Here is a 16,304-nt window from a genome sequence, read left to right as displayed (position 1 = left end):
GTTGTCCGTCTCCCCCTTTTAGCCTGTGAATAGTTATTACTCTATCAGCAATCGTATTTATTGAGCGCTTACTGTGTGCAGAGCAGTGGACTAAGCGCTTACTATCTTACTTGTACCTATCTATTCTATTTATTTTGTCAGGATGTTTGGTTTTGTTGTCCGTCTCCCCCTTTTAGCCTGTGAATAGTTATTACTCTATCATCAATCGTATTTATTGAGCACTTACTGTGTGCACTGGACTAAGCGCTTACTATCTTACTTATCTTACTTGTACCTATCTATTCCATTTATTTTATTTTGTCAGGATGTTTGGTTTTGTTGTCCGTCTCCCCCTTTTAGCCTGTGAATAGTTATTACTCTATCATCAATCGTTTTTATTGAGCGCTTACTGTGTGCAGAGCACTGGACTAAGCGCTTACTATCTTACTTGTACCTATCTATTCTATTTATTTTGTCAGTATGTTTGGTTTTGTTGTCCATCTCCCCCTTTTAGCCTGTGAATAGTTACTACTCTATCATCAATCGTATTTATTGAGCGCTTACTGTGTGCACTGGACTAAGCGCTTACTATCTTACTTGTCTTACTTGTACCTATCTATTCCATTTATTTTATTTTGTCAGGATGTTTGGTTTTGTTGTCCGTCTCCCCCTTTTAGCCTGTGAATAGTTATTACTCTATCATCAATCGTATTTATTGAGCGCTTACTGTGTGCAGAGCACTGGACTAAGCGCTTACTATCTTACTTATCTTACTTGTACCTATCTATTCCATTTATTTTATTTTGTCAGGATGTTTGGTTTTGTTGTCCGTCTCCCCCTTTTAGCCTGTGAATAGTTATTACTCTATCACCAATTGTATTTATTGAGCGCTTACTGTGTGCAGAGCACTGGACTAAGCGCTTACTATCTTACTTATACCTATCTATTCTATTTATTTTATTTTGTCGGTATGTTTGGTTTAGCATTAACAAATACCATTATTATTATTATTATGTCTGCTGTGTGACCTTGGGCAAGTCATGCTGAGAACAGTGCTTGGCACATAGTAAGGGCTTAACAAATGCCAGCGCCCTTCTCCACGGGCTCGGCGTGATTACTCTATCATCAATACTCTAGATGATTATTCTATCATCAATCATATTTATTGAGCGCTTACTGTGTGCAGAGCACTGGACTAAGCGCTTACTAGCTTACTTATCTTACTTGTACCTATCTATTCTATTTATTTTATTTTGTCAGGGTGTTTGGTTTTGTCGTCCGTCTCCCCCTTTTAGCCTGTGAATAGTTATTACTCTATCATCAATCGTATTTATTGAGCGCTTACTGTGTGCACTGGACTAAGCGCTTACTATCTTACTTGTACCTATCTATTCTATTTATTTTGTCAGTATGTTTGGTTTTGTCGTCCGTCTCCCCCTTTTAGCCTGTGAGTAGTTATTACTCTATCAGCAATCGTATTTATTGAGCGCTTACTGTGTGCAGAGCACTGGACTAAGCGCTTACTATCTTACTTGTACCTATCTATTCTATTTATTTTGTCAGGATGTTTGGTTTTGTTGTCCGTCTCCCCCTTTTAGCCTGTGAATAGTTATTACTCTATCATCAATCGTATTTATTGAGCGCTTACTGTGTGCACTGCACTAAGCGTTTACTATCTTACTTATCTTACTTGTACCTATCTATTCCATTTATTTTATTTTGTCAGGATGTTTGGTTTTGTTGTCCGTCTCCCCCTTTTAGCCTGTGAATAGTTATTACTCTATCATCAATCGTATTTATTGAGCGCTTACTGTGTGCACCGTACTACGCGTTTACTATCTTACTTACTTATCTTACTTGTACCTATCTATTCCATTTATTCTATTTTGTCAGGATGTTTGGTTTTGTCGTCCGTCTCCCCCTTTAAGCCTGTGAATAGTTATTACTCTATCATCAATCGTATTTATTGAGCGCTTACTGTGTGCACTGGACTAAGCGCTTACTATCTTACTTATCTTACTTGTACCTATCTATTCCATTTATTTTATTTTGTCAGGATGTTTGGTTTTGTTGTCCGTCTCCCCCTTTTAGCCTGTGAATAGTTATTACTCTATCATCAATCGTATTTATTGAGCGCTTACTGTGTGCAGAGCAGTGGACTAAGCGCTTACTATCTTACTTGTACCTATCTATTCTATTTATTTTGTCAGTATGTTTGGTTTTGTTGTCCGTCTCCCCCTTTTAGCCTGTGAATAGTTATTACTCTATCATCAATCGTATTTATTGAGCGCTTACTGTGTGCACTAGACTAAGCGCTTACTATCTTACTTACTTAGCTTACTTGTACCTATCTATTCCATTTATTTTATTTTGTCAGGATGTTTGGTTTTGTTGTCCGTCTCCCCCTTTTAGCCTGTGAATATTTATTACTCTATCATCAATCGTATTTATTGAGCGCTTACTGTGTGCACTGGACTAAGCGCTTACTATCTTACTTACTTATCTTACTTGTACCTATCTATTCTATTTATTTTATTTTGTCAGGATGTTTGGTTTTGTTGTCTGTCTCCCCCTTTTAGACTGTGAGCCCACTGTTGGGTAGGGACTGTCTCTAGATGTTGCCAATTGGTACTTCCCAAGCGCTTAGTACAGTGCTCTGCACATAGTAAGCGCTCAATAAATACGATTGATGATGATTTATCTTACTGGTACCTATCTATTCTATTTATTTTACTTTGTCAGTATGTTTGGTTTTGTTGTCTGTCTCCCCCTTTTAGACTGTGAGCCCACTGTTGGGTAGGGACTGTCTCTATATGTTGCCAATTTGTGCTTCCCAAGCGCTTAGTACAGTGCTCTGCACATAGTAAGCGCTCAATAAATACAATTGATGATGATAATGATTTATCTTACTTGTACCTATCTATTCTATTTATTTTATTTTGTCAGTATGTTTGGTTTTGTTCTCCGTCTCCCCCTTTTAGCCTGTGAACCCGCTGTTGGGTAGGGACTGTCTCTAGATGTTGCCAACTTGGACTTCCCTCCTTCCCTTCCCTTCCCCACAGCACCTGTATAGATGTATATATGTTTGTACATATTTATTACTCTATTTATTTATTTATTTTACTTGTACATATCTATTCTATTTATTTTATTTTGTCAGTATGTTTGGTTTTGTTGTCTGTCTCCCCCTTTTAGACTGTGAGCCCGCTGTTGGGTAGGGACTGTCTCTAGATGTTGCCAACTTGGACTTCCCAAGTGCTTAGTCCAGTGCTCTGCACACAGTAAGCGCTCAATAAATACGATTGATGATGGTTGATGATGATGTTGGGTAGGAGACCGTCTCTAGATGTTCCAACTTGGACTTCCCAAGCGCTTAGGCCAGTGCTCTGCACACAGTAAGTGCTCAATAAATACGATTGATTGATTGATTGAGCGCTTACTGTGTGCAGAGCACCGGACTAAGCGCTTGGGAATGACAAGTTGGCAACATAGAATACAATTGATGGCGTTTGTTAGGGAGACATAAAAAGACGGTGGCATTTATCAATCAATCAATCATAGTTATTGAGCGCTTACTGTGTGCAGAGCACTGGACTAAGCGCTTTTGGAGGACAAGTTGGCAACATAGAATTGTATAAATAATTGTGTAATATAATATAAATAATTGTATAAATACAATTGATGGCATTTGTTAGGGAGATAGACGTAAAAAGACGGTGGCATTTATCTATCAATCAATCAATCGTATTTATTGAGAGCTTACTGTGTGCAGAGCACTGGACTAAGCGCTTGGGAAGGACAAGCTGGCAACATATAATTGTATAAATAATTATATAATATAATATATAATATAATATAATATCAATTGTATAAATACAATTGATGACGTTAGGGAGACATAAAAAGACGGTGGCATTTATCAATCAATCAATCAGTTGTATTTATTGAGCGCTTACTGTGTGCAGAGCACTGGACGAAGCTCTTGGGAAGGACAAATTGGAACCATATAATTGTATAAATAATTGTATAATATAATATATAATATAATATCAATTGTATAAATACAATTGATGGCGTTTGTTAGGGAGATAGAAATAAAATGATGGTGGCATTTATCAATCAATCAATCGTATTTACTGAGCGCTTACTGAAGGGCAGAGCACTGGACTAAGCACTTAGGGAGGACAAGTTGGCACCATATAATTGTATAAATAATTGTATAATATAATTTATAATATAATATCAATTGTATAAATACAATTGATGGCGTTTGCTAAGGAGATAGACATAAAAAGACGGTGGCATTTATCATTCAATCAATCGTATTTATTGAGCGCTTACTGTGTGCAGAGCACTGGACTAATCACTTGGGAAGGACAAGTTGGCACCATGTAATTGTATAAATTATTGTATAATATAATTTATAATATAATATCAATTGTATAAATACAATTGATGGCGTTTGCTAAGGAGATAGACATAAAAAGACGGTGGCATTTATCATTCAATCAATCGTATTTATTGAGTGCTTACTGTGTGCAGAGCACTGGACTAAGCACTTGGGAAGGACAAGTTGGCAACATGTAATTGTATAAATAATTGTATAATATAATATATAATATAATATATTATAATATAAAATAAATAATTATATCAATAAAATTGATGGCGTTTGTTAGGGAGATAGACATAAAACGACGGTGGCATTTATCTATCAATCAATCAATCAATCGTACTTATTGAGCACTTACTGTGTGCAGGACTAAGCGCTTGGGAAGTCCAAGTTGGCAACATCTAGAGACGGTCCCTACCCAACGGCGGGCTCACAGTCTAGAAGCGCTTACTATGCTCTAAGCGCTGGGGAGGTTGCAAGGTGATCAGGAAGATGGTGAACATAGTAACACCATAGTAACTCTCCCCCTTTTCGACTGTGAGCCCACTGTTGGGTAGGGACTGTCTCTATGTGTTGCCAATTTGTACTTCCCAAGCACTTAGTACAGTGCTCTGCACATAGTAAGCGCTCAATAAATACGATTGATTGATTGATTGATTGATTGATTCTAAGCGCTGGGGAGGTTGCAAGGTGATCAGGAAGACGGTGAGCCCGCTGTTGGGTTGGGACCGTCTCTAGATGTTGCCGAATTGGACTTCCCAAGCACTTAGTACAGTGCTCTGCACACCAGTAAGCGCTCAGTAAATATGATTGATTGATTAAGGAGATAGAAATAAAACAACAGTGGCATTTATCAAGCGCTTACTATATTCTAAGCGCTGGGGAGGTTGCAAGGTGATCAGGAAGACGGTGAGCCCGCTGTTGGGTGGGGACCGTCTCTAGATGTTGCCGACTTGGACTTCCCAAGCGCTTAGTACAGTGCTCTCTGCACACAGTAAGTGCTCAATAAATATGATTGATTGATTGATTGATTAAGGAGATAAAAATAAAACAACTGTGGCATTTATCAAGCGCTTACTATGTTCTAAGCGCTGGGGAGGTTGCAAGGTGATCAGGAAGACTGTGAGCCCGCTGTTGGGTAGGGACCGTCTCTTGATGTTGCCAACTTGGACTTCCCAAGCGCTTAGTACAGTGCTCTGCACACAGTAAGCGCTCAATAAATACGATTGATTGATTGATTGATTAAGGAGATAGAAATAAAACAACTGTGGCATTTATCAAGCGCTTACTATGTTCTAAGCGCTGGGGAGGTTGCAAGGTGATCAGGAAGACTGTGAGCCCGCTGTTGGGTAGGGACCGTCTCTTGATGTTGCCAACTTGGACTTCCCAAGCGCTTAGTACAGTGCTCTGCACACAGTAAGCGCTCAATAAATACGATTGATTGATTGATTGATTAAGGAGATAGAAATAAAACACAGCTTCTCTTTTCAATTCAGTCCAATTCCTGGCACAGAGTAAGCGCTTAACACACCCCTTAGAAAAGCAGCGTGTCATAATAGATAATAGGCCGGGCCTGGGAGTGGAAAGGTCATGGGTTCTAATCTGGCTCCGCCATGTGTCTGCTGTGTCACCTTCATTCATTCATTCATTCAATCGTACTTATTGAGCGCTTACTGTGTGCAGAGCACTGGACTAAGCGCTTGGGAAGTCCAAGTCGGCCACATCTAGAGACGGTCCCTACCCGACAGCGGGCTCACGGTCTAGAAGGGGGAGGCAGACGACAAAATCAAACATATTAACAAAATAAAATAAATAGAATAAATATGCACAAATAAAATAAATAAATGGAGCAATAAATGCGTACATATACATATATCCAGGTGCTGTGGGGAGAGGAAGGAGGTAAGGCGGGGGGGAGGGGGAGGGGGAGGAGCAAATGCCATTATTATTATTATTACTATTATTATTATCAAACACCATAAAATGAAATAAAATCACTTCTCTGGGCCTCATTTTCCTCATCTGCCAAATAATAATAATAATAATGATGGCATTTGTTAAGCGCTTACTATGTGCAAAGCACTGTTCTAAGCGCTGGGGAGGTTACGAGGTGATCAGGTTGTCCCACATGGGGCTCACAGTCTTCATCCCCATTTGACAGATGAGGGAACTGAGGCCCAGAGAAGTGAAGTGACTTGCCCAAAGTCACCCAGCTGACAACTGACAGAGCCGGGATTCGAACCCATGACCCCTGACTCCAAAGCCCGGGCTCTTTCCACTGAGCCACGCTGCTTCTCTAGCATGGGGGTGAAGACTGTGAGCCCCACGTGGGACAGGGACTGTGTCCGACCCGATTGGCTTGTCTCACCCCCCCCCCACCGCCAGCGCTTAGTACAGTGCCCGGCACCTAGTAAGCGCCTCAGAAATAGGAGAAGGATAATTACTGTTAGAGGGAGAAGGCGGACATGAATAGACTGTGAGCCCGTCGTTGGGTAGGGACCGTCTCTATCTGTTGCCGACTTGGACTTCCCAAGCGCTTAGTACAGTGCTCTGCACACAGTAAGCGCTCAATACATACGACTGAACGAAGGAATGAATGGATAGCAGCCTGGCTTCATGGCAAGAGCCCGGGCTTGGGACTCGGAGGTCGTGGGTTCTAATCCCGACTCTGCCACTTGTCCGCTGTGTGACTTTGGACAAGTCACTTTACTTCTCCGGGCCTCAGTAACCTCATCTGGAAAATGGGGATGAAGACCGTGAACCCCAAGGGGGACAACCTGATCACCTCTATTTATTTATTTCACTTGTACATTTCTATCTTATTTATTTTATTTTGTTGGTATGTTTGGTTCTGTTCTCTGTCTCCCCCTTTTAGACTGTGAGCCCGCTGTTGGGTAGGGACTGTCTCTATGTGTTGCCAAGTTGTACTTCCCAAGCGCTTAGTACAGTGCTCTGCACATAGTAAGCGCTCAATAAATACAATTGATTGATTGATTGATTGACCTTGTATCCCCCCCAGCGCTTAGAACGGCGCTTGGCACATAGTAAGCGCTTAACAAACACCAACATTACTACCATTATTGTTATTAGAGAATACCATCATCAATATTATTATTATCATTACCAGAGAAGCAGCGTGGCTCAGTGGAAAGAGCCCAGACTTGGGAGTCAGAGGTCGTGGGTTCGAATCCGGCTCCGCCACTTGTCTGCTGTGTGACCTTGGGTAAGTCACTTCACTTCTCCGGGCCTCAGTGACCTCATCTGTAAAAGGAGGACTGTGAGCCCCCCGTGGGACAACCTGATAACCTTGTAACCTCCCCAGCGCTTAGAACAGTGCTGGGCACATAGTAAGCGCTTAACAAATACCAACATTATTATTATCCTTACTATTATTATTATTATCAGAGAAGCAGCGTGGCTCAGTGGAAAGAACCCAGACTTGGGAGTCGGAGGTTGTGGGTTTTAATTCCGGCTCCGCCGCTTGTCTGCTGTGTGACTGTGGGCAAGTCACTTCACTTCTCTGGGCCTCAGTTCCCTCATCTGTCAAATAGGGATGAAGCCTGTGAGCCCCCCGTGGAACAACCTGATCACCATGTAACCTCCCCAGTGCTTAGAACAGTGCTGGGCACATAGTAAGCACTTAACAAATATCAACATTATAATTATTAGTCAGCCGTGTGACCCTGGGCAAGTCACTTCACTTCTCTGGGCCTCAGTTCCCTCATTTGGAAAATGGGGATGAAGACCAACCTGATCACCTTGTATCCCCCCCAGCGCTAAGAACAGTGCTTGGCACGTAGTAAGCGCTTAACAAATCCCATCATTATTATTAGTATTATTCTCTGTGCCTCAGTGCGCTCATCTGTAAAATGGGGATGAAGACTGTGAGCCCCACGTGGGACAACCTGATTACCTTGAATCTCCCCCAGCGCTTAGAACAGTGCTTGGCACATCGTAAGCGCTTAACAAATCCCATCATTATTATTAGTATTATTCTCTGTGCCTCAGGGAGCTCATCTGTAAAATGGGGATGAAGACTGTGAGCCCCACGTGGGACAACCTGATCACCTTGTAATCTCCCCAGTGCTTAGAACAGTGCTTTGCACATAGTAAGCGCTTAACAAATACCACCATTATTAATAGTAGTAGTATTTTTCTCTGTGCCTCAGTCCCCTCCTCTGTAAAATGGGGATGAAGACTGTGAGCCCCACATGGGACAACCTCATCACCTTGGATCTCCCCCAGAGCTTAGAACAGTGCTTGGCACAAAGTAAGCGCTTAACAAATGCCATCATTAGTATTATTATTATTCTCTGGGCCTCAGGCCCCTCATCTGTAAAATGGGGATGAAGACTGTGAGCCCCACTTGGAAAAACCGGATGACCTTGAGTCTCCCCCAGCGCTTAGAACAGTGCTTGGCACATCGTAAGCGCTTAACCAATTCCATCATTAGTATTAGTATTATTTTCTGGGCCTCAGTTCCCTCATCTGTAAAATGGGGATAAAGACTGTGAGCCCCACGGGGGACAACTGGATGACCTAGAATCTCCCCCAGCGCTTAGAACAGTGCTTGGCACATCGTAAGCGCTTAACAAATGCCATCATTAGTATTGGTATTATTCTCTGGGCCTCAGTTCCCTCATCTGTAAAATGGGGATAAAGACTGTGAGCCCCACGTGGGACAACCCGATGACCTTGAATCTCCCCCAGCGCTTAGAACAGTGCTTGGCACATCGTAAGCGCTTAACCAATGCCATCATTATTATTATCATTATTCTCTGGGCCTCAGTTCCCTCATCTGTAAAATGGGGATAAAGACTGTGAGCCCCCCGGGGGACAACCGGATGACCTTGAGTCTCCCCCAGCGCTTAGAACAGTGCTTGGCCCATAGTAAGCGCTTAACCAATCCCATTATTATCATTATTATTATTCTCTGGGCCTCAGTCACCTCATCTGTCAAATGGGGATGAAGCCTGTGAGCCCCACGTGGGCCAACCTGATCACCTTGTATCCCCCCCAGCGCTTAGAACAGTGCTTGGCACATAGTAAGCGCTTAATAAATGCCATTATTATTATTAATAATTATTAAAGCGCAGTGACTGAGGGAAAGGGACACGTGCGCGCGCCGCCCCCTCACCTGGGCCCCCTCCGGACTTCAGCGCATGCGCGGCCGGCTCCTCCACCCCCACCAGGCCACGCCCCCCGCGCCCGAGCCGCCTCCCTATTGGCCGGCGTCACCGAAGGGGCGGGACCCGCTGCCACCCTATTGGCTGGTGCCGCCGAGGGGCGGGGCCGGCGCGCGTCCCCATTGGTCGCCGTCCCCAGGGGGCGGGGCCGGGGGCCCCCTCAGGCACGCGGGGGAAGCAAAACAAGGAGAGGAGGCCAGCGGGGGTGGGAGGGGGCTGGGGAAGGTCACTCAATAATAGTAGTAATAATAATTAATAATAATAATAATAATAATAATAATAATATTGGCATTTAAGTGCTTACTATGTGCAAAGTACTGTTCCCCCATCTTACCTCCTTCCCTTCCCCACAGCACCTGTATATATGTTTGTACATATTTATTACTCTATCATCATCATCATCAATCGTATTTATTGAGCACTTACTATGTGCAGAGCACTGTACTAAGCGCTTGGGAAGTCCAAATTGGCAACACACAGAGACAGTCCCTACCCACCAGCGGGCTCACAGTCTAAAAGGGGGAGACAGAGAACAAAACCAAACATACTAACAAAATAAAATGAATAGAATAGATATGTACAAATAAATTAAATAGAGTAAAAAAAAAATATGTACAAACATACATACATATATACAGGTGCTGTGGGAAAGGGAGGGAGGTAAGATGGGGGGATGGAGAGGGGGATGAGGGGGAGAGAAAGGAAGGGGCTCAGTCTGGGAAGGCCTCCTGGAGGAGGTGAGCTCTCAGCTCTCTATTTTACTTGTACATATCTATTCTATTTATTTTATTTTATTTTGTTAGTATGTTTGGTTTTGTTCTCTGTCTCCCCCTTTTAGACTGTGAGCCCGCTGTTGGGTAGGGACTGTCTCTAGATGTTGCCAACTTGGACTTCCCAAGCGCTTAGTACGGTGCTCTGCACACAGTAAGCGCTCAATAAATACAATTGATTGATTGATTGATTGATTCTAAACGCTGGGGGGAATACAAGGAGATAAGGTTGTCCCATGTGGGGCTCACAGTCTTCATCCCCATTTTACAGATGAGGGAGCTGAGGCCCAGAGAAGTGAAGTGACTTGCCCAAGGCCACACAGCAGACATGTGGGGGAGGCGGAATACGAACCCCTGACCTGTGACTCCCAAGCCCGCGCTCTTTCCACAGAGCCACGCTGCTTCTCTGCTACTCAATCAATCGTATTTATTGAGCACTTACTGTGTGCAGAGCACTGGACTAAGCGCTTGGGAAGTACAAGTCGGCAACATGTAGAGACAGTGCCTACCCAACAGTGGGCTCACAGTCTAGAAGGGGGAGGTCACTCAATCTATCCATCAATCGTATTTATTGAGCGCTTACTGTGTGCATTGCACTGTACTAAGCGCTTGGGAAGTACAAGTTGGCAACATATATTGACGGCCCCTACCCAACAGTGGGCTCACAGTCTAGACTGAGCCCCCTCTCCCCCTCTCCATCCCCCCCACCTTACCTCCTTCCCTTCCCCACAGCACCTGTATATATGTATATGTCTGTACTGATTTATTACTCCATTTATTTATTTTACTTGTACATATTCTACTTATTTTGTTAATATGTTTTGTTTTGTCGTCTGTCTCCCCCTTCTAGACTGTGAGCCCGCTGTTGGACAGGGACTGTTTCTAGATGTTGCCAACTTGTCCTTCCCAAGCGCTTAGTGCAGTGCTCTGCACACAGTAAGCGCTCAATAAACACGATTGAATGAATGAGTGAATTAAAGGCAAAGCGCACTTCTCCCTCCTCCAACACCCCCCCCCCCCCCGCCGCGGGCGTCCGGAAGTGGCTTTTCCCACCCCCCTCCCCTCCCCGCAGGCCTCCGGAAGTGGCTCTTCCCACCACCTCCCCCCGACTCGGGCCTTCGGAAGTGACCTTTCCCACCCCCCCCGACCGCAGACCTACGGAAGTGGCTCTTCTCCTCCCCCTCCACCCGCCGCGAGCTTCCGGAAGTGGCTCTTCCCCTCCCCCTCCCCCCGTCGCGGTCCTCCGGAAGTGGCTCTTCCCACCCCCTCCCCCCGCCGCGGGCCTCTGGAAGTGACCTTTCCCACTCCCCTCCCCACGCCGCGGTCCTCCGGAAGTGGCTCTTCCCACCTTGGGCCTCCGGAAGTGACCTTTCCCATCGCAGGCCTCCGGAAGTGGCTCTTCCCACCCCCTCCCCCCACCGCGGGCCTCCTGAAGTGACCTTTCCCACCCCCCACCTGGGGCCTCCGGAAGTGGCTCTTCCCCCCCCCACGACTCGGGTCTCCGGAAGTGGCTCTTCCCACCCCCTCCCCCCACCGCGGGCCGCCGGAAATGACCTTTCCCACCCCCCCCCACCGCGGGCTTCCGGAAGTGGCTCTTCCCACCCCCTCCCCCCGCCGCGGGCCTCCGGAAGTGACCTTTCCCACCCCCCTCCCCCCACCTCGGGCCTCCGAAAATGGCTCTTCCCAACACCCTCCCCCCACCGCGGACTTCCGGAAGTGGCTCTTCCCACCCCCTCCTCCCCACCGCGGGCCTCCGGAAGTGGCTCTTCCCATCCCCCTTCCTCCCACCGCGGGCCTCCGAAAGTGACTCTTCCCACCCCCTCCCCCCGACTCGGGTCACCGGAAGTGGCTCTTCCCCTCCCCCTCCCCCCCACCGCAGGCCTCCGGAAGTGGCTCTTCCCATCCCCTCCCCCCGGCCTCGGGCCTCAGGAAGTGACCTTTCCCACCCCCCTCCCCCCGCCTAGGGCCTCCGGAAGTGGCTCTTCCCCCAACCTTGGGCCTCCGAAGTAACCTTTCCCACCCCTCCCCCCACCGCGGGCTTCCGGAAGTGGCTCTTCGCACCCCTCCCCCCGCCCCGGGCTTCCGGAAGTGGCTCTTCCCACCCCTCCCCCCGCCGCGGGCTTCCGGAAGTGGCTCTTCCCCCTCCCCTCCCCCCCGACTCGGGCCTCCGGAAGTGGCTCTTCCCAGCCCCTCCCCCAGCCGCGGGCCTCCGGAAGTAACCTTTCCCACCCCTCCCCCCCCGCGGTCTTCCGGAAGTGGCTCTTTCCACTCCCCTCCCCCCGCCTCGGGCCTCCGGAAGTGGCTCTTCCCAGCCCCTCCCCCCCGCCGCGGGCCTCCGGAAGTGGCTCTTCCCACTCCCCTCCCCCCGACTCGGGCCTCCGGAAGTGGCTCTTCCCAGCCCCTCCCCCTGTGAGTCCACTATTGGGTAGGGACCACCTCTAGATGTTTCCGACTTGTCCTTCCCAAGCGCTTAGTCCAGTGCTCTGCACACAGTAAGCGCTCAATAAATACGATTGAGTGAATGAATGAACTTACTCTGTGCCAAGCACTGTTCTAAGCGCTGGGGGGACACAAGGTGATCAGGTTGTCCCCCGTGGGGCTCACTGTCTTCATCCCCATTTTACAGATGAGGTCACTGAGGCCCAGGGAATAATAATAATAATGGCATTTGTTAAGCGCTTACTATGTGCAAAGCACTGTTCTAAGCGCTGGGGGTATACAAGGCGATCAGGTTGTCCCCCGTGCGGCTCACTGTCTTCATCCCCATTTTACAGATGAGGTCACTGAGGCCCAGGGAATAATAATAATAATGGCATTTGTTAAGCGCTTACTATGTGCAAAGCACTGTTCTAAGCGCTGGGGGTATACAAGGCGATCAGGTTGTCCCAGGTGATCAGATTGTCCCACGTTGGGCTCACGGTCTTCATCCCCATTTTACAGATGAGGGAACTGAGGCCCAGAGAATAATAACAATAATAATAATAATAATAATGGCATTTGTTAAGCGGTTACTATGTGCCAAGCACTGTTCTAAGCACTGCGGGCGGATCCAAGGTGATCATGTTGTCCCACGTGGGGCTCACAGTCTTCGTCCCCATTTTCCAGATGAGGGAACTGAGGCCCAGAGAAGTGAAGTGACTTGCCCAAAGTCACACAGCAGACAATTGGCAGAGCTGGGATTTGAACCCAGGACCTCTGACTCCAAAGCCCGGGCTCATTCCACTGAGCCACGCTGCTTCTCATAATAATGCTGGCATTTATTAAGCACTTACTCTGTGCAAAGCACCGTTCTAAGCGCTGGGGAGGTTACAAGGTGATCAGGTTGTCCCATGGGGGGCTCACAGTTTTCATCCCTATTTCTTACAGATGAGGGAACTGAGGCACAGAGAAGTGAAGTGACTTGCCCAAAGTCACACAGCTGACAATTGGCAGAGCCGGAATTCGAACCCATGACCTCTGACTCCAAAGCCCGGGCTCTTACTGAGTGTTCACTCTGTGCAAAGCACTGTCCTAAACATCAGGGTCGGCAGACGCGTTCCCTTGCCCGAAATGGTGACATGGAGAATCAATCAATCAATCAATCAATCATATTTATTGAGCGCTTACTGTGTGCAGAGCACTGTACTAAGCGCTTGGGAAGTACAAGTTGGCATCATATAGAGACGGTCCCTACCCAACAGTGGGTGGCCTAGCGGGTAGAGCCCGGGCCTGTATATCTGAAGGCCCCGGCCCCGGGTTCTCGTCCCGCCTCTGTCACTTGTCTGCTGTGTGACCTTGGCCAAGTCACTTCACTTCTCTGGGCCTCAGTTACCTCACCTTTAAAATGGGGCTTATGGCTGTGAGCTCCCCGTGGGACATGGACTGTGGCCAACCCGTTTAGCTGGTCTCTGCCCCAGCAATTGGTACAGCGTTATTAGCACATTGTGAGCACTTATTAATAATCAATCAATCAATCGTATTTATTGAGCGCTTACTATGTGCAGAGCACTGTACTAAGCGCTTGGGAAGTACAAATTGGCAACACATAGAGACAGTCCCTAATAATCCAACTTGTACTTTAGAGAAGCAGCGTGGCTCGGTGGAAAGAGCCCGGGATTGGGAGTCAGAGGTCATGGGTTCGAATCCTGACCCCTGCCACATGTCTGCTGTGTGACCTTGGCCAAGTCACTTCACTTCTCTGGGCCTCAGTTACCTCACCTTTAAAATGGGGCTTATGGCAGTGAGCTCCCCGTGGGGCATGGACTGTGGCCAACCCGTTTAGCTGGTCTCTGCCCCAGCAATTGGTACAGCGTTATTAGCACATTGTGAGCACTTATTAATAATCAATCAATCAATCGTATTTATTGAGCGCTTACTATGTGCAGAGCACTGTACTAAGCGCTTGGGAAGTACAAATTGGCAACACATAGAGACAGTCCCTAATAATCCAACTTGTACTTTAGAGAAGCAGCGTGGCTCGGTGGAAAGAGCCCGGGATTGGGAGTCAGAGGTCATGGGTTCGAATCCTGACCCCTGCCACATGTCTGCTGTGTGACCTTGGCCAAGTCACTTCACTTCTCTGGGCCTCAGTTACCTCACCTTTAAAATGGGGCTTATGGCAGTGAGCTCCCCGTGGGGCATGGACTGTGGCCAACCCGTTTAGCTGGTCTCTGCCCCAGCAATTGGTACAGCGTTATTAGCACATTGTGAGCACTTATTAATAATCAATCAATCAATCGTATTTATTGAGCGCTTACTATGTGCAGAGCACTGTACTAAGCGCTTGGGAAGTACAAATTGGCAACACATAGAGACAGTCCCTAATAATCCAACTTGTACTTTAGAGAAGCAGCGTGGCTCGGTGGAAAGAGCCCGGGATTGGGAGTCAGAGGTCATGGGTTCGAATCCCGGCTCTGCCACATGTCTGCTGTGTGACCTTGGGCAAGTCACTTAACTTCTCTGAGCCTCAGTTCCCTCATCTGTAAAATGGGGATTAAGACTGTGAGCCCCACGTGGGACAACCTGATCACCTTGTATCCCCCCCAGTGCTTAGAACAGTGCTTTGCACATAGTAAGCGCTTAACAAATGCCATTACATACATATTCCCAAGCGCTTAGTCCAGTGCTCTGCGCACAGTAAGCGCTCCATAAATACGATTGAATGAATGAATGAATAATTCTGGTATTTGTTAAGCGCTTACTCTGTACCAGGCAACGTACTAAGCGCTGAGGTGGAAGCAGCGTGGCTCAGTGGAAAGAGCCCGGGTTTGGGAGTCAGAGGTCGTGGGTTCAAATCCCGGCTCCGCCACTTGTCAGCTGGGTGACTTCGGGCCAGTCACTTCACTTCTCTGGGCCTCAGTTCCCTCATCTGGAAAATGGGGATGAAGACTGTGAGCCCCACGTGGGACAACCTGATTACCTCCTAACCCCCCCCAGCGCTTAGCGCATAGTCAGCGCTTAACAAATATAGCAGCGTGGCTCAGTGGAAAGAGCAGGGGATTGGGAGTCAGAGGTCGTGGGTTCAAATCCCGGCTCCGCCACTTGTCAGCTGGGTGACTTTGGGCCAGTCACTTCACTTCTCTGGGCCTCAGTTCCCTCACCTGTAAAATGGGGATGAAGATTGTGAGCCCCCCGTGGGACAACCTGATCACCCTGTAACCTCCCCAGCACTTAGAGCAGTGCTTTGCACATAGTAAGCGCTTAATAAATGCCACCATTATTATTTGGAGTCAGAGGTCATGGGTTCAAATCCCACCTCCTCCACTTGGCAGCTGTGTGACTTTGGGCTGGGCCTCAGTTCCCTCATCCGTAAAATGGGGTTGGAGACTGTGAGTCCCCCGTGGGACAATCTGATCACCTCGTATCCTCCCCCAGCGCTTAGACCAGTGCTTTGCACATAGTAAGCGCTCAACAGATGCCATTATTATTACTAGACTGTGAGCCCGTTGTTGGGTAGGGACATTATTATTATTATTATTATTATTATTATTATTACAA

The 16,304-nt window shown here is 47.1% G+C and overlaps 1 protein-coding gene across 1 annotated transcript in view; it reads right to left on the bottom strand.

The window, feature by feature from the left end:
- Positions 1–9,523, bottom strand: part of ABCB6 (ATP binding cassette subfamily B member 6 (Langereis blood group)) — a 64,735-nt gene extending 55,212 nt beyond the window's left edge. The window contains exon 1 of the mRNA XM_038743267.1: positions 9,510–9,523. The gene's annotated coding sequence lies outside the window, so the exon portion shown is untranslated. The remainder of the gene's footprint in view (positions 1–9,509) is intronic.
- Between the last annotated feature and the right edge of the window lie 6,781 nt (positions 9,524–16,304).

Source organism: Tachyglossus aculeatus, chromosome 1 (genome assembly GCF_015852505.1).
Source record: "Tachyglossus aculeatus isolate mTacAcu1 chromosome 1, mTacAcu1.pri, whole genome shotgun sequence".
In the NCBI taxonomy this organism is placed as follows: Eukaryota; Metazoa; Chordata; class Mammalia; order Monotremata; family Tachyglossidae; genus Tachyglossus; species Tachyglossus aculeatus.
This window is presented reverse-complemented; position numbering and strand designations above follow the sequence as displayed.